General features: G+C 44.1%; 1 protein-coding gene across 1 annotated transcript in view; it reads left to right on the top strand.

Moving 5' to 3' along the window:
- Nucleotides 1-19058, top strand: part of LOC133354268 (leucine-rich repeat and immunoglobulin-like domain-containing nogo receptor-interacting protein 3) — a 160605-nt gene that overhangs the window by 21068 nt on the left and 120479 nt on the right. The window contains 1 exon segment of the mRNA XM_061570980.1: nucleotides 18233-18308. The gene's annotated coding sequence lies outside the window, so the exon portion shown is untranslated.

Genomic DNA, 19058 nt, shown 5'->3' with positions numbered 1-19058 from the left:
CGTGTCAACCAGAGTGCCATGGCCTTTAGTAACCTCATTCCTACGGCCGGCACTCCCACACCCTGTCCTGTAGGGTTGGCACTGCACGCCAAGCGAGATGTCATCTAGCGCTATCAACCAGCGCTCACCAAGCCCACACCCTCGTGGTGTCCGCGATGTTACACCGCACGCCGTGTCTCTCTTGGGCCTGCACTACACAGTGACATACGGCAATGTCACTACACAGGTATACAAACGCATAAGTAGATACAGATTGCAGCCAAAGCAAATGTAGATATAATAAGTACGTGACTCTTCACCATCATAGTCGTCATCATCATAAGCTGTGATCAGTTCACTAGGTGGATGAAGGCTTCTCAAAGTCATCACCGATCCTCACGGTTCTGGGATGCAACAATCTAACTCGCACCTGCACATGAGCCGATTTCATAGCTCCATCTCCGTGGCGAGACGTCCTATCAGATGGATTACCATTCTTGGTTGCGACTTCTTCATCAGCCATCAATCTCTTCCATGAGACGTGACCTTCCTAAGCCAACTTGTATTTTACTTACGTATATCCGCTCATGCATGTGTTGCTTTTTTCTGTATTTAAATGAAATTCCAATAATGTACGTATGTTAAACTTCTTTCGCACTGTACGTAGCCAACCGTGCTAATCGGAGGTGCGGTGGAAGGACAACAAACTAAAAAGTACTTCTAAATAAATTAGTTTTCAATTTAGAAAATAGTTTATGCAAATTACCATACTTTTCACCTTTTTTTAAGTAAAAAAAATTCCAGCACAGAAGTTCTTCACAATTAGCGATGTATAAATTGAGTACACGAACCATTCCCCAACCACCAACTGGCATGAACGTGAACTTTTCACAATCGATCAACACTCCCCCGCCCCTCCCCCCACTTCACCAACCTGTAGTGGTCAGGATGGTAAAGCATGGTCCAACACCCCCAGAAAGAACACCCAGCAGCGTAATTCTAGATTTGAAGCTTTCGTGACTGCAAGGATTCATATTCTTAGGTTTTTTCGGTAAAGTCACGTAGGTAGGTGCCTACGTGACGTAGGTAGGTACCTACGTGACCGAAAAAACCTAAGAATATGAACCCAGCAGCGTTTTGACAAAGGACTGTACATTTTTTTTATCCGATGCAAACACTTTGGAATACGTTTAAAATCCTGTTAATACATTATCTTCACACTACGAATTATTGTCGTGAAGGTTTTTGTTTTAAGGAGCTCGTAATTATAAAGTAGTACACGTGATGCCGAAGTAAAACAACACCAGTATAGTTCTAACTTCGCAATGCGATGTACAATCTGATTTGAAAAAAAAGTACATTAATTTGGAGTTAGGAGATTAATTCCTTCCCTCCACCCACCATGATTTGATGAAATGTCCCTCGAACAATGTGCTTTGCTTTTGCCGACTTCCTTGCCATCGTTAACTGTCGCGTTCCGTCTCATTTGGACTCTCTCATTCACTCCTTTTCGCCTGAATGTGACATTAGCATACACTTAGCATATTACTTTCATAAATCATACATCATATGACATTAGATAAATGCATGGTGAGCATAAGAATTAATTATTGTCTATAAATCATTACGCGCTAACTATATATACTACAGTTCATGCTTGGCAATGTATGCAGCATCAGCGATATTTCCAGCTTATATGTACCCATCAGGTTTCTCTTGTTCGTAAAACAACTTAAATAGATTCACGATTTGAAGCTTTCATGACTGCAAGGATTCATACTCTTTGTTTTTTTCGGTAAAGTCACGTAGGTAAAAAATACAATAAATGAATTTAGTTGTTTTCATTGATTTTATTTTTTACCGACGTCACTTTACCGAAAAACCCAAAGAGTATAGATTCACAACTGGATTAAATACACTCTATATTAGTTTAAATCTACAGTAGATGCTGTGTGTAAGCACACCACTTGGGAGCAAGGCCAAGGTGTGCTTATATCTACAGTGTGTTCATGATTCGCCATCTCAGCGGCAGTCCAAGTCTCACATCCTCACCGAGTGCACGGCTTGATGCATGCGGCACCGTCATCGACATTTGCGTTGTGCCTTTGACCACGTTTATGATTCGCCACCGAGGCGGTCCGTCTAACTGACTTACTCGACGCGTGGATCGCTAGAGGCATGCGGTGATGAAATAATAATATTAATTCCATTAACATGGCGCTTTTTACGGAGCATCTCAAACGGCTGCATAGGACACAGCAGCAGAATTAGAAACTCAGCATAAAAAAAATGATCACGTTATAAATCCATTTTAAGAACATCCATTTACTAAATGAACTAAAAATATAGTAAGGTTTTAAGACGCATTTTTAAAATGACCACAGACTCGCTGATATCATCGGGGAAGAGCGATTCCATAGCCTGGGGGCTACACGGGACAAAGCTCGGTCACCCGAAGACCGACGCCTCGACCAGGGAATTCAGAGAAAAGATCTGCATCCCCAGATCTGAGGGACCTTGAGAGGACTTGTGCGTGCAGCATGCACACGGTGGAGGCTTGCGCAAGACGGTTCACTGCTTTGTAAGTCAACAAGAATGTGTGAACATTGGCGTCGCGCCGATGTGCGGTGTTGAGTGCGTTCAATTATCACGCGGAAATTAAAAATGCGTGCGCATAAACATACGCGGCTGAATAAATCGTTCTGACAGTCGATACATTCACGACACCGTCCAACGGACTAAGCGCACTCACGGCACTCCACACGCACCTTAACCAGCGTCAAACTGCGTAACAGCCGAGACGTCACCCCCCCGTGTTCCGGAAAACAGACCTCGTCAGGTTAACTGTGCAAAGCCGAAACACGCGTTCGACAAAAGCCGCGTTTGGGAAAGGTTTTCCTGTATTTTATGCTTGCGTGAGTTGCCCTCGTGTGATCAGCTGTCCACGTTTGTTGTGCAACTTAAGACTGATGACGCCACCAGAGCTATCACTCAGGTGACATCCCGCTAATGTGCTCAAAAACATGCCGAATAGCTTCACAATGATAATAATGCAAACAAAAATCAAGTCACGATATCGATGACAAAAAAAGAGATAATGAGGTATTTATATTGCTATCGCTAAAACCTGAAGTAATGGTATCGTATGAATGCATCAATATTGATTTCAAGTCCGGCTCGTTTCACGTAGCGTGTGGCATCCACACAGTGACATCTGCAGAAACCCAGAGTCTCGTGCAGGTGAGATGCACGTCGGGGTTACCATCTGTCCTGGTTTTCCCGGGAGCCGTTCTCATTTTGGGGCAGCTGTTATCCTGGTAAAGCTGCACGTCTTCCCAGGGACATTAAGAATCCCTATTTTTTAAGTTGCGTAATAATGCTGCACCACTCAAGGCAACGCAATTACACGCAGTCACCCCCCTGTTCCGCGATTGTGAGATAGTATTAATCTTTCCACGATATGATGTATCCCGATTGTTGTATTGGTTGTTTATACCTCAAAGATTTATGGGCAGTCGGTAATAATACAACTTTTTTTTAAATTTCATAATAATTGTACTACGAGCATCATGACTCGAGCTAAAGTGTCACTTCGACACCGTCGCAGAGCAGCTCAGTCCCGCCGTGTTAGAGAAATGCCTACGGAAGGAAATGGGGGGGGGGGATTGGGGGTGCGGGGCCCGGGGCGGTCTCCCCGATTCTCTGTGTTACCCTAAGGTCGGCTCTGGAAGGAGATGTCGCACAAACGGGGCTGAGATCCCTTCAAGTGACCTCTGACCCACGCTAGGGGGCGCTGCGCTGCCCATCATGCCCTCTTACAGAAACAAAAATATGTATCACGTGGAAGTCAAACTGATATATTTTTTTAGATTTTCACGGCTATAATTTATCCATACGAAGTAAAACTAAAACAAAACAATGCAACAGTCTCTTTTGTTGTGTGCAGTCAATGCGACCAGTCCGCTCTCAACACTTTCGAAACCCAATTTTCATCACGTACAACTGAAATCCCGATTCGAGTGTCGGCTCTCATTGGTGCTGGCCGCACGCTTTGACCCCTCTGAGCCAACCGGCCACCATCAGGACTGTATGCAGCATTATTTAATTATATAATAGGAAGCAATTATCTGGCTCCAACCAGCTCGATGTGAAGCTGTAGCTGTTGTTCTCCATTTAACATCGGCCGTGCGAAGATGATAGGAAGCACATGTTTGCGGAGAGTGCAACACTGTAATTTCACCGTGCATTAGGCTGCAGCAGCGTTGATGTTCTTAACAGCACCGCCTGCTAAAGGGTGCATTTGTATTTCGAGTCTGTCGATCGACTGATTGAATCCGCCTGTGTTTCCCCACCCCAATTTCCCTTGCTCCCCCCCCACATAATTAGCCATTTACGCAATCACGCGCTTTGCTCGTTGCTCCGAGCGAAAACAAAAACAAAATGCGCGAATCGCCGTTTTGAGTTGCATCAGCGTCGTGCGCGGGGCGAACTGAACGCTGTCACTCGTCGGCTTCCCCCGGAACTATCGCGGGATCTGCACCGGGCGGAATACGCAGTAATGGTGGTCGAAATGTCTGGTCATTGAGTGGCGGTACAGTAATTGATTTTAGCATTTTGCTGAGAGTATTGGGGGGGGGGGGTTACAAACAGTTAATGCACTGCACCACTTTGGTGATTGTGTTTTTAAATCCTTTATATCAAGTTCGCTTGCTTGCTTGCGTGCTTGCTTGCTTGCTTACGACCGTGCAAACCTTTTGGTCGTTTTTTAACCCACTTCCCGTGATCCAATCGAGCTGACATTTTGCACACAGACTCGTTGTGCGAGACAATTAATGTTCGTGAATTTTTTCCCCAAAATTTTACACTGTTTAGGGAAAACAAATTAAATATTTAATTACCAATTGTTTAATACTGGCAGACAATCATCTGACCCATAGGTGGCAGTCATCTCAAGCCAAAGGACGAGAGGACTCTAGCCGCCACGCATATAAAGGATTTAGAGTGAAAAACTTTGTTTTTACGGGTTATACTTATTTTGTCCCATTGGAAGGGACTGCCGGGTCTAACAGCACAAATTAGCTGAAACATCTGCTCGATATGTCTAAGGTAATTCCATGTTTACAGCTCTTAGATTGTCTGTTTAAGTTTTTTTTTACGAATATTAAATTACGTTGCAATGTATGACACGCTACCGCAAAGTAATACATCCCAGCTGAAGACAGTGCAAATTACTCGTTTCATTTCGTGCAGCAGATTATTTATTTTAATTTGTTTAACGTCGGCTATGGCAAAGGGGGCTTAATGTTTTACATACTACCCGTTGTTGTTGTTGTTGCTATTGTTGTGTATTCTATTTGTTTCTTTTTTTAAAGGCACGTAAGGCATTATCTCCCGAGTGTAACATGTTCAAACGGCAAATTCCTATCTGGAGATTGCAGTCGGTGATTGCAGAGTCTTAGCCGTGAGACGAGTTAAATAAGTCGGAGACAACGCGGGCGGGGATTGTACAAGCGGAGGCCGATGCAGAGTGCTCTGTTCACATGCGTTGCACTGCAGTGACGCCAGATCAAGAGCAGCCCTGTGTAGCACGCATACTCGCGCTGTCAATTATTGGCCAGTGTTCATTTATTTATGGGCTATAGAAGTGCAATTTGAATACTCTAATTTTAGCACACTCCCTTGAAGATTAATGCTCCTCTGAATGCGGTTGTGCAGCGGGTTGGCGAGCTGCACTATGAATGTGCGCCCACCTGGGTTCAATTCCTGGCCATGGTCAACCGGTCCTGGGGGCCCCTCCTTCATCAGCCCGCATTGACCATCGTGGTGAAGTGTGGTGAGAAAAAATGTATCCCCAGCACCAACGTGGTGTGGGTGCGGCTTCTTCACACAGGCAGTGGATTGACTAAAGGCCGGAAATCATTTAGCAACTTTATTATACCATTGGAACCTCATTTGCCAGTAAAAATATGATCATTGTTTTTTTACCCTTCTATCTGGCAACAAAACTGTTTTGTTGCCAGATATAAGGGTAAAAAATCAATGATCAACTTTATTATACGTATATGAACGACGTGAGAGTTAGAACTATTTTAAATTTCGATTTTAAGCTTTCGTGACTGCATGGATTCATATTCTTGGTCCTTTTGGTAAAGTCACGTAGAAGGGAAATAATAAAGTAATACAAATAAAACATAATAATAATAAAACATTAAAATGTTGTATTTTTATTATTTTATTATTTCCCTTCTACGTGACTTTACCGAAAGAACCAAGAATATGAACTATTTTAAACTTTAGTTACCTACGAATCATGCACATTATCCAGGAAAATCTCATCAATTGGAGAAAAAAAAATCCTCATCAATTTCGACATAAAACTACATCGACGGGAGCTTTCCTGGAAAGGCAAGGTGCGGGAACAATGGATGGAATTCAAGGGGGGGGGAATTTTATATCATGCACCAGAGGCCCCTGCTGCCCACGCTGATATGCCTCTCGTCAGCGGCACAGTTTGCCATTAGTTACTGCTTTCCCGGTAATGGGAAATGAAAAGGCAAGAATATATTTTTGTAAGCACCCTACGAGTCAATAACAGCAAGCATGACACTGCACAGACCAACTCAAGCACATAACCTGAAAGTGCTTTTCCGTGCTGCGTTAACACAAGCGGCAGCTGAAATATTATTTCAATTGCACGTGAATGTCAAGGGGAGTGGAAGGTGGTAGCTGAATGCTGATGAATTCTCTGGGAAAATCGGTCGCGGGTAATCTCATTCTCGACGCACTGCTGACAATTTGCCATTAACGACTTCAGTAGGCGGTGGGCAGTCCACGCTTCCGCGAAGTTGATTCTGTGAAAATTGCATTCATTTTGGCGAATAATTGCTGAAATTAAGTATTGAAGGACTGCCCGCGTAAATGGTCATCAGCCGTAAATAATTTGCACGATTTATAGTTTTGCTGTTGAAATTGGTTAAAACATCTCTTCATGTACGTTTGCAAAAGAGATAAATTAAGGCACTGCAATGGCATTGGAACACAGGCACGAATCAAACGCGTCGTGTTTATCATTCGCGCTGCCTTTGGCTTCATATTTTCCGTTGCAACATTATGGTTGGGAGAGAGTGCTGAGAGATTGTCTATCTCGGGGTTGGAGGTCACACTTCACCCTTTGGGTGCTCTGGGAAAAAAAAACATGACATTTATTCGGATTCTCACTTTCCAAAACGAGATAATGTTTGCATCCATAGACCACTTACGAGTTTAAAATAGTTTTCACTTACCCAGAATGCGTCGGATATCACCGCATGTTGGAAGCTAGTCAGAGTTGAGTAATTGCTTGGGGTTTCTAGGTGTTTGGGAACTAAGGTGGCCAGGAGATGACAGTGCCGTGCTATATCACCCCTCGCAAGGGTGGGTGTTTTTCTGGTTCTCTCCCATTCATTAATGGCATTGGCCAAACCTTCCAATGCAAGGCCCTGCTGATAATAATAAAATAATCGCGACGCACAGTGAGGCTTTCCTGAGTCAATAAATGGCATTAAACAAGAACAATGTTCAACTTCTCTCTGTGCTTTGAAAAGGGCCATTGCTCAGAACGTCTGCAGGTTATATAAGTTTCTGTTCCCAGTACGTTTTTTTCATGATGAATTAGGTGTTTCTCAACTGCGGTTCAGTACATATAAGTGTGAAGACTTTGTTTAGCTATGTGTGTTTACTGATATTCAGTTTATGTATCAGTAACGGGGGCAGTGACCTGGCTCAGTGATAGTGCAGCCGCCACATGTTGTAGTGGATCGTGGTTCGATCCAACAGGATGCCCTGGTTAATATGCTGTCTTGCTCCACAGTGGGTCAGGTAGAGTGGGCCATTGTTTTTAATTAGTTGTCCTCTCCCTGCACCTACGAATAGCATGCTTGGCTATGTACGGTGTGAAAGAAGTTCAACAAACATGCATACATATACATACATTGCGTTCCTGCGGCATGGTTCAAATTAGAAAAATTACTGGCGAATGTATTCATTAATTCATTGGGACAACACATGACAACCGTTACCCCCTCCCCCCAAAAGCTTAGCAGGGCACTCCTGAAAATGAACGGAGATTTAGTGAGCAAACAAGTAAAATGAATTATGCTCAAGTACTAGTCCTCTGACAGTTCTAAAGCACACTGTGGGTGCAGAGCGAGGAGACGTTTCGCTAACTCAAGTGGAAGATATTCTCATTGGGAGATATTCTAAATAGGAATAAGACTGTTGTAGTGAGGTACTTTAGCGCACTATTAACCCTTCAAGTTCCGATGACGTACCAGAAGACAAACTAAAATAACGAAACTTTATCAGTACCGAGGCTCCCACAAGGCCATGCGAGCAAGTGAACTTAATATAAAGGATTTAAAAATAGCTGCATGCGCATAAACCTGCGTAGACATGAACGCCTTGATTTCACGTGAACGTCCGGGGTGTCATCCACTATCGACAGATGACAGCCACCACCGTTGAATTCATCTAAATAATCAATTGGTCCGGCCTATGCTCAGAAATTGGCTTTACGCAGCGTGGACAAATGTGTTGCGCTGTGCTACACTTTGCCTCCCCCTGTTCAGTTGCACGGAAATGAGCGTCCGCCTCATTTGAGAGCGAAAGCGACCGACATGTGAATGTAAATAAAGCGGGTTTGAAAATGTGCCAAAAAATGTAACAAAAAAATTCTCGAGTCAAGAGATTTGCCCTGAATTGATAAATCAAATTCCTGCTGGAATATATGCATGTATATATATATTAGTGTGCATTTCTTTGAGTAGGTTATTCATGTGCAGAACCTTAATTCTGCCCATTGGCAGATGTGTCCAGAAATAAAATAATATATATATAAAAATGGCCTTTGGCTCTTTTTTTTCTCTCAAAGGTTACAATCCCTTCACTTAACAAAAATGAAAACACTGCATACATTTACACATGCCCAAAGCCTCCGCACGCTCGCTAATGCGGATTGTATTATGACGAATGCAATTATGTGCAGCGTTGGTTGGCTTTTCTGTTGGTTAGAAAAAAAAAGCGATAATGGATGAATAATTGTGTTTTGCACCTATGACTCATTGCACATGTGCTATTCTGCAATTGCATATTTATCAACGGGAGAAAGAAACAAAAATAAAGACTTCCACCGACACTCGTTCGTGACCGTAAGGCAGGGGACACGCTTTAATTGACACGAACCAGAGACGTCTCGCTCTGCAGAAATGTTTAACCGTCAAGTGCGCTCAATGAAATACTGTCGCGTTTCAGAATGAGAGTCAGAATATTTATTTTTACCGGAGGAATTGGATGAGCTATTAAGTAATTTTTTACATGTTCAGGAGCAAAATATACAAATTGAACGAAATCATCTCCCATCCTACCAGAGAAATTGTTCAGACTCTTGCACGAGAGCAATGCAATTCAGAACGTGTTATTAAAGCAATTAAAACGTAATTTGCTCCTGCAATTGTGGTAGCAGCGTCAGTTGTACCACTTAAATCAGCAACTTCTTAAGCGAAATGTAATTTGTTTATGCAAGAAAGCCTCACTAACTGCTCGTCAACCTTCTCCAGGAGGGCCCTTTATGGAGCCTGTTTGGCCAGTTCCATTAATTGGGGTTAGGCAAGTGTGGGTGAGGTGGGTGCCTGGAGAGAATCCATACGTTTGAAGGGGGTAATGCTCAAAGCTCTGCACAGATGCAATTCATGCAATTCTGTACTTTCATATACTGGCCACCTTGCAGCCCCAAATCCTAGAGTACGTGGTGTTTCTCAGGCGTTCTCCCAACCACGCACTCATTGAGCACGCTCACATTTTCCTTAACTTCCGAGATCTGACGAGACAACGGCACGCGCATGTTTATGTGGCCATCGGTGACCAAACAGTTGAAGAAAAAAAGGAAGTTGCATGAAAGTCTCCCTGTAATAGGGATTTACCATGAAGTACCACTTAGTGGAAATTCAACGTTGGTCATGCTACGGAGAGATTGGCACCCGCCATAGGCATGCGGAACCCCTACCACTGGCTTATGGCTGCCTACAGAAGTGAGTTATGCTTTAGATTTGAAGCTTTCGTGACTGCAAGGAATCATATTCTTAGGTTTTTTCGGTAAAGTCACGTAGGTAAAACATTAAAATTAATAAAAATAAAAAATAAAAATCACGACGTTTCGGAGGCAACACAAGCTTCCGTCTTCAGGTGAGAAGATGGAAGCTAAGAATCACCTGAAGACGGAAGCTTGTGTTGCCTCCGAAACGTGATTTTTATTTATATTTTTATTAATTTTAATGTTTTACCTACGTGACTTTACCAAAAAAACCTAAGAATATGAGTTATGCTTTGCCCGCGGATTGAGACATCGCAGAATTTCCTTTCGTCGTTCTGTTAAAATCGTGAACGGCACCCATCAGCTGTGTCTCACAGCATACTTTTTTTTTAAAAGCAACTACATGTCGAGGTGCCATACAAAATAGTGGGGCATGTGCATGACGGGACCGCCCGAAAATAAAATGGGAATTTTTTTTTTAAAGGAAAGCTGCAATGGAAAACACTTCATGGAGAAGAGACAGTCACGGGCAGAGGGGAAGTTGAAAGTCTTGCACCTGGAATGTACCTGGAATGTAACTGGAAGGCAGTAGCACGGATGGCCAGATAGAGATTTCATGACTGTGGGGGAAGCAGCAGACAAGGAGTGACCAGCCATTAAGCAGACTTATGACTGAGAGTTTCAAGAATAGACCTCAGTTGCTGTATTTTGTACGCGTGTGTGTTGAACTTGTTTAGCACCATACATAGCCAACCGTGCTAATCGGAGGTTCACACCATGCTTATCGGAGGCGCTCGACCAGAGGACGTGTATGAGTGAGGGCATGAGTGAGATACGATTTGAGTTCGAGGTGGCGCTGAGTCCACGGAGGACCTCGAAGATGGCGAGGACATTCTTTGAGTTCACTCGGTGTTGTTTTGGAAGCCGGTGCTGGGATCTGAGGATCGGGGCGATGTGGTCTTATACGTGGTTGAGGGTGAGAAGTATGGTAGCATGAATTTCGATTTAAAGCTTTCGTGACTGCAGGGATTCATCTTCTTGGTTCTTTCGGTAAAGTCACGTTATTTTATTATGTTTTATTTTTATATTATTTTATTATTTCCCTTCTACGTGACTTTACCGAAAGAACCAAGAAGATGATATGGCAACATGATTTCGCACCATCCCTAGTTTGCAGATGAGCAATGTGTGCATGACATAGACGGGAGCGGTGCAGTGGTCGATGCGATGAAGGCATGGGTTAGGGCAGTGTTCTCCATTGCAAGGCCCGCGGCCCCCTGGCTGCCCCTGGTGGTCCCCGACAATACAGAAATGGTGAAACCACTCCCCCATCATCATCGTGTTGATGTCAAACCCCCAATGGTTTCAAATGGTTTGGTGGCCCTCCCCCCCTGAGAATGAGTGAAGAACACTGGGTTAGGGTCTCGCCGACGCGTGAGGCTCGGGGGGGGGGGGAGGGCGTGTCGTGCAAGTGGAGGTAGTTAGGCCCTGCTGATCTGAGAAACGAGGGCGTAATAAGGATAAACTTGCTCTGGATTGCAAGTTCAGTGTGGTAACCATTGCACCATTGGGCAGCGTTACGCCACTACTCAGGTGTGTCATCAAATGCGTTTGGGCGTATGCAAAAACTTCCCTCGCTGCCTTCGTTTGACCACCGTCAGCAATTCTAGATTTGAAGCTTTCGTGACTGCAAGGATTCATATTCTTAGGTTTTTCGGTAAAGTCACGTAGGTAAAAAAATAAAATTAATAAAAGTAAAATAAAATAAAAATCACGTTTCGGAGGCAACACACCTGAAGACGGATGCTTGTGTTGCCTCTGAAACGTCGTGATTTTATTTTTTTATTTTACTTTTTTTAATTTTAATGTTTTACCTACATGACTTCGCCGTCAGCAATATTGTGATGTACGCGTTAATCATCACGGCTCATCTTGCCTCATTGTATCATGCAACTGGCCTTTGCATATATTTCTTGTTCTCTGCGGTAAAACAAAAACATGGTAATAGAACCTGGGTTATCGGGATTCATGATTAAGTCCAGCAATAAACTACTCTACCATTTATATCCGTTCAATTTCTCTACTAATCGGATAACACGAAATATCCATTTGAACCGGAAGTGATGGGTGGGACTCAGTGATGTCACGTATACTGTGTATGTTGGACTTCTTTCGCACCGTACATAGTCAACCGTGCTAATTGGAAGTGCGGGGAAGGAAAAACAAACGAAACGCAAAAGTCATCTCTAAAGAAAACAAGTTTTCAACTCAATGCATCACAAGCTGCATCGCGTGGCACTAATAATCGAGCAACACAAATGTAGTTGATTATAATTGACAGTCGATTGATCGACTTAATTGATTAATCGTCGAAGATCGATGTGTGACCTTCATTCACATATAGCCCCATGCCTCGATCCGCTTTGACACGCAAGCACATTCATATTCTGTTTAAATATTCAAACGAGCCGATGGAATACAGGATCACCATTTGCAAAATAAAACAAATTCCAATTAACCTTCTATTATGTGTGCACGATAAAACATCGGCACCGGCTTTTGATATTTTTTTTTCCATTTTGTGCACGTTGTCATTCTGTAATCAGTTGAATTAAATTAGAATAACTTTACTTCATCAATTCCATTGACTATGTTTTTGTCATTTAGAAATCCTCAATCGCATTCTCTTCAGGGGCTCTTTGCTGCACAGAAAATAATAATTTCATTTTCCCCAATGCCTTGTTATGGATCATGCCCTTTAGCCATTTCTTTCACTTTCCTTTGCACTCATTATAAACCATCCATGCAAATCGGTGAGACCAGAAACCATTTATTTGAAATTCCTCTGGAGATAAATGATTTGGTAAAGTCTTGGCCACTCTTCATGTTAATTTAGTTTAAGTAGTTTGCTTTCAAGTAATTTATGGAACTCTGACAAGACAATCTTGCACCAAACCTCTTGGATAATTGGGCAAAAAAAAGTATTTGTATAAATTACAGTGAATGAAAAAGCATGCAAAGTTCCGCTGGAGGTGATGTCATCATTACTTTTCAAGGTTAAAAGTTAAAGGTGCATCCCTGCAATTGCCCGCTCGCACCACTGCTGCTAGAAGGGCCTCTAATAGAGGGAGCTCTAGAGAGCACTCCAATTATCGCAGTTGGCTACGTACGGTGCGAACTAATTTCAAAGCACATACCTTTTAACCCACTCTTTCATGCTGGCCAGATGTCTTGGAATAGAGTACCCACGCTTTCCCCCACAGCAGGTGACCTTCCAATCGATTGCGGTGTGCCCATATATACTGCCCATTGGACAGAGGCGGTGAGATTTTAGAAGTTTGCCGAATTGATTAATCTGCCACGCCGACAGATCGAATCAAACCGGTGACCTCTGGATTACAAGTCGAGTGTGCTAACGGAAAATAAACACCAATGGTGTTCATGATTGTATCCTCCGTAATTTAATGATCATCATCATCATCATAAGACGGTGGTTTGAACTCCTGCTTTGAAATGCTGGCAACTTAACCTTGACGTAGATGGTCAAGGTTATTGTTTGTTTTGCGGTAAAAAGCGTGAGTGATCTTCAAAAGCAAATAAAAAGGAAGCATTTGAAACAATGACAGTTGAGATGTATTGATGTATGTTGTTCTTCTTTCACACTGTACGTAACCAACCGTGCTAATCGGAGGTGCGGGGAAAAGACAGCAAACTAAACGCAAAAAGCTGTTCTAAGGGAGTGATTTTTCAATCTATATTTAAAAGTGCATAGCTCCAGTGGCTTCCTCATCTCGGAAAGAAGAGCGTTCCAGACGGCCACAGAAGTGCATATACAGTGACCGTCTTTGTTCGACGGTTAGCCAAAAGCCTATGCGAGGACGACCGGAGTTTGTGGTCAAAACATGCCAAGTAGTTGCTAGTTCAATTCGTTGTTGATGTCCATAGAGGTTTTTTTGGGTGAGATCGCGTAAATATAGAAATGTGTCGTTAAAACCCGCCACCACCCGACACAGCCAACTAGTAAGGGTTGTCACATAAACAGAACGTGGCCAAGTCGTCACCAATGCAGCACTACACCGGTGTGTTGGAGAGCCAAGCTACAACATTTACAATCTGAGTACAATGTTTTACCAGTAATTACAACTAGCTTCATCAGGCGACAGCCAGATTTGTGGAGAAGTCTTACTATTTCGTTCCTTATATAGAGGCGTAGATGTGTTGACTACCCTTCTGCGCTCTTGCGCAATGTAGAGGGGGGGGGGTGGATTACTGAGGCAACGTACATTATGCATGCTGCATTATGCGAGACCTTTGAACTTATCCATCCTGTCTCTTGTGTTTATTAAAATAGCCCTACCAACGGTAATGTAAATGACCCCGGATGACTCTGGAACAATTTTTTTTACTGGATTATCTGCCATTTTATACCTAGGGCCTATTTTAAGATTAGTTTGAAAATCGGATTTTTTTTTTCTTCCGAGAAAGACATATATGTGTGTGTTCTAGTTGTGTCTCACACGCCATTTTAAAACTGTATTACACACATGTTCACATAGGCACATATGATTATAACACTGGTGGGATAATTGATCATTAACTGGAACCCTTGGTAAGATGGCATTAGTCGCAACGCAGGGAGGGATTCCAACGTGAACTAAACAGGAGCCGATCCAAGTAAGTAAGGGCCAGGGTATCGGATATTTCTGTCAAACAATACATCAAAATGATCTTCACTGCAAATACACAATCCCTCACCTTTCTATGGAAGTCTCCAACCTTGGCAAAAGTCACCGCCACACCAAGCGATGTGGAGTCCTCACGACGGGGGGGATAACATGTGGGCAGTGAGGAATTTAGAGCAAAGTGACAACAACAGGGGATTTCTAGACTCCGTTCAAGCAAGATTAGCTTATGCATTTTCAGGAGTGAATTGTTTTTTCTTATCGAGAATTGTTGTTCGCGAGGAGGAGTAACTCTTTCGAAAATTACCCCCAGCTCTCAAGAGAACTCGCCCTCCCCCCCACCCATCCCTCAGAAAATTAAATGTGGCATCCCAGTTGCTGTAATATCCGAGAGAACAGCGGAATGAATCACAAAAGTGATAGATTGCGGGGCTTGGCTTCTCGGGAGTCTAATGCGCCGTGTCGCCGGAGCCAGCCCAGTGCCTCCGATATCCCGGGTTTAAGCAGTGGGGTGCGACAGTTGAAAAATGAACATTGCATCCTCACTCTGGAAGAGGATCTCATGGAGCACGGATTTGATGGTCTTAGCCTAGTCAGTGACGACTGCATGTGCATACACACACACAAATAGACAACGACAAACATCCCGGTGTAGTTGTTAGTGCAACGCGCTGCAAAACCCAGTGAGCTGTGTTTGATTCCTGGCCACAACTAATGCCAAGATAGCTTGTCTTGCTCCCCGCCCCATCGTACCTGGTGCAGAGCTGGGGAGGGAAAGGCGGCCGGGCAAAGTGCTGCTGGACACACCACCCCCTTGTATGCCGTGCCGGCCTTCGTAATGAGTGGTGAGGTTTGCAGTGCAATGTGTTGACCACTGCATCTCCTCTCCCCTTGCACACACATCGTGACTTTCATGTCGTAGCTGACTTCATATTGGCTAAAACTCAAACGCTGAGAACCGAGACGCAAACATTTTCACAGATTGAGAACACTTTAGTCAATCTTAATTTTAGAGCTTTCGTGACTGCAGGAATTACTCTTTGGTTCTTTCGGTAAAGTCACGTATAAAGATAAATAATAAAGTATGCTATTATTAAAATTGCTAATTATTTAATTTATTATTTTATCTTTATACGTGACTTTACCGAAAGAACCAAAGAACACTTTAGTCATTTTGACCGTTCAACTTATTTGGTTAAGTGCGCCACATTGTCTACTCTTAGGGATACCATCCTGGAATCTGTTCCCTAGCGTCTCACGTGAAACGGGGTTCACTTATTCACTGGTTCATACATTCGTAGTATTAACCAGGGCAGCCGCTGTGCTCGAACCGCGAACATCTGCGAGAAGTGGTAATGCGCTACTGCTCCTGACCCTGAATTGTGGCAATTCACTGAATAACCGAAAGGATTAAGGGGTTCTGGGGACGGTGGCGTGGGGGGGTTAATCAGTTTCAACCCAACACTGAACCAGCACCGGAAAGAATCCTGCGCTTGAGTATTTTTACTGCCGCGCACTTTTGCAAAGTCTCTGCTGCGTTCGAAGCTAATTGAGGGAGAAACTACGCGATGTCTCGCCCGGCAGCTGTTCGCTCTCAACGAACTCTCCCCCCGCTGTCTGCAGGGACTCACAAATAGAGTACGGCTTTGCTTCGGCGGCTGACGCCAAATAACGCCATCGGTGTATAATTGGAAATTACCAAAAAAATAAAACTAACACCGGTGAACTGGGCGTTGATGTTGTTCACCGCCGAGAGCGGGGGGTGGGGATTTAAGGGCAGCGCTTTCTGAACGCAAGGTGAACGCCATTGAACCGGCATGAATGGAGCCACTGGGAGAAGTCCCACAACACCGAATTCTTAGCCTGTTTAACGGTTTAATACAGGATGCGAAAGCGAGGTCGGAGCCCGTGGAAGCAATTCTCTGCGGCGCGCGCCTGCCACTCACCGCACTGATAATGGAAACGCCGAGAAGAAAAAAAACGACGAGGAAATAAAAAAGAAAAGCAAATCGCACGCAGGCAAACGATTAAAAAGCCGCACGTATTTTTTTCGTACGTGAACAGCTCTTGTGCGGCAGTTATTTCACCGTGCTCCACCACGCGGGGAGCATAGACGTTGGAGCACAGTAGGGTACAATATGTTTGACGCACTGCCCTCTGACGACAACGTAGCCCCCGGTAGCAGCCTACAAAAGCTGATTGAGTGGTGGTTGCACATTTTTTTTACAAGGAGTCATGTTTGCATAGACCACAATACCTGCAGTCATAATGCAAACAAAAAACATAACTCTGATAATGTATGCACTGTCCTTGAAGTTGATTGGTCCACACCCGAGACAGCTTTCCTTAGAGCCTAGTCTCACATGGGTTGGCGTCATTTGGTCCAACCCATGTGAGACTAGGCTCTAAGGAAAGCTGTCTCGGGTGTGGACCAATCAACTTCAAGGACAGTGCATACATTATCAGAGTTATGTTTTTTGTTTGCATTATGACTGCAGGTTTTGTGGTCTATGCAAACATGACTCCTTGTAAAAAAGGTGTCAGTTTTGTTTCCAGATAGAAGGGTAAAAAAACAATTATCATATTTTTTTACTGGCAAATGAGGTTCCAATGGTGGTTGCACATTTCTCCAGGAATAATAAAATGTCATACCTTAGAAGCCAAGCAGGGTCGAGCCTGGTTAGTCTGGGGAAATAGTTAGTCACCATGCACACCACGTTGTTATGGACTATAAAACTATGTAGTGGTGAGTGCAGCAATATCCATTGTTGTATTGGACTTCTATGCTTCCCCTTCTATGCAGTCCACTTTCACTAACCCGCATCAGGCCACATGGCGACGTATGGTCAAATAACCCGCGTGATCCACATATGATGAGGGTGGGGGAGCCCTCATCCAGCAGCAGAGCACTGTTTTGATGCATGGCCGGGTGGCTCGGCGAGAGAACGAATGGCTTGCAATCGGAAGGTTGCGAGTTTAAATCCTCGTTAGGGGTCGGCTCATCATTTCTACTAATGAGCCGATCCCTACCGATAGACAAACCCCCACCGTAGGAATGCGGAATTATAATAATCCTTAAATTTTATATAGCGGCATCATTAATGCCAACAGCATCCCACAACGCTGTACATTAATTCTATATAAGGGGCAAATCCCATATAGGCGGCTGGCTACGCGTGGCAAGAACGAAGCCCAACACCAAGCAAATGGAGACCCCTACAACGAATGCAAAATCGAAAATTAGCAAAAAACAAATTAAGAAATGGCACCAAAATAAAAAGCTTACAAGCAGAAAAAAGTAAGCAAAGCAAAGAAATCCGTCCATCAGGAATGCTCCACGAAGCATAATGGGCTTCTTCCGGCAGTGAACTCAACATTGGCGCATGCGATGATGGATGAGTCGTGGAATTACACGTGGCAGTTCACCTCCATTGCTCACGTCCACCCAACCATTCGGTTGCCCGTGTGACCATCTGCTTTGATCTGTCTCATCCCTTGGCTCCAGGTGGTCGGCGACGCACGTGCAAGGACATCGGAGCACGGTTTGGGAAGCACCGCTCAGCACTGACGCACCTTTGCAGGTGAGCACGACCCTTCCTGCCACTCGTAGCAACAATCCCACACAAAAAAACGACTAAAAAACTAAGCTACTTCATTTTACCAGGCAAGGCTCACTGAGCCACGTAGCTCTTTTTCAGAAGCGACCCGGCCACAAAAGATAGCTCAACGAATTGGCTTATCGTGATGGGGAAATTTATAGCAGCCAAATATTCCAAATGCATGTTTCTAAATGTGGAAGGAAAAGCCGGAGGACCCAGGAGACAAATCCACGCGACCACGAGGAGAAGATGCAACATTCAAAGATATAGGCGTTAGGGTCGGGATCGAGCCTACACGCTCCTGTATACCAGACGAGGTAGTTAACATCTCGCCACCAAGATCCCAATGAAAATTCGTAACGAGCCCCGAGCAGTGCCTCGTATGTTGAACTTCTCTCGCACCGTACGTAGCTAATCGGATATGCAATTGGTCATCTGTGGAACGGCTCAGCATGGCGTGTTTCCCCACCCCCCCCCCCCCCCATTTTTTTTTTAACCAGGAACCAGCTACTTGCTTGTTGCCCAGTTCGCGGACTTGGCCATCCCCGGTTTTTTTTTGTGTTCGTGGAAATGCAGCGTTGGATTATTTATCAACTCGCAGCTGAAATATTAATCGCGCTCGGTCATCATTGCAGGCAGCGATTTGAATTGTCAACGTCATTCCAGCCGCACAATCGGTGGCGCATTCTTTGGGTGCTTCGGTAAAGTCACGTAGATAGGTTCAAAGAAAAT

The sequence above is a fragment of the Lethenteron reissneri genome, chromosome 46, assembly GCF_015708825.2.
Source record: "Lethenteron reissneri isolate LAM-NWPU_2019-01 chromosome 46, ASM1570882v1, whole genome shotgun sequence".
NCBI classification, from domain to species: Eukaryota; Metazoa; Chordata; class Hyperoartia; order Petromyzontiformes; family Petromyzontidae; genus Lethenteron; species Lethenteron reissneri.
The sequence above is the reverse complement of the archived record's forward strand: the minus strand, read 5'-3'. Positions and strand labels throughout refer to the sequence as shown.